This window comes from Tupaia chinensis, unplaced genomic scaffold (genome assembly GCF_000334495.1).
Source record: "Tupaia chinensis unplaced genomic scaffold, TupChi_1.0 Scaffold143654_1, whole genome shotgun sequence".
NCBI lineage: Eukaryota > Metazoa > Chordata > Mammalia > Scandentia > Tupaiidae > Tupaia > Tupaia belangeri.
Window position 1 is genome coordinate 177,396 of NW_006203502.1, and position 564 is coordinate 177,959.

The window sequence follows — 564 nt, forward strand, 5'->3', positions numbered from 1 at the left end:
GAGAGAGAGAGAGAGAGAGAGAGAGGGAGAGAGAATGAGAAATCACTCCCCGAGGGGGATGGCCACACCACAATCTCTTCTTTTCTGTTCTCCTCTTGGAACTTTGGGCATGGACGCACATGTGCCCAGTTTGAGTTTCAAGTCACTGGGTCTGGGACTTGAACTACAATGGCTGTGTGAGAGTTCAGCACCTAAATCACTATGGTACTTGCTGGTCTCAGGATCTTGGTTTTCTCTCTCTCTCTCAGGGTCTTGTTTTTTATGGCTGAGTAGTATGCCATAGAATATATGTGCCACAGTTTTTTTAATCTCTTATTTTTTTAATTAATTAATTTACATTTATTCACTGAGCATTGTTACAACATACAAAATGTAATTTCCCATCCAGAAGATGCTGTATAGTAGCTTAATCATACATGTTATCAATAATTTTCCATTTCTAGTGGAAAATAATATTTTTCACTATATATTTTCATATATATATTCATTCAATATATAAAATATATATTCATATATATTCAATATATATAAACGTATATATATTCAATATATATATATATATAT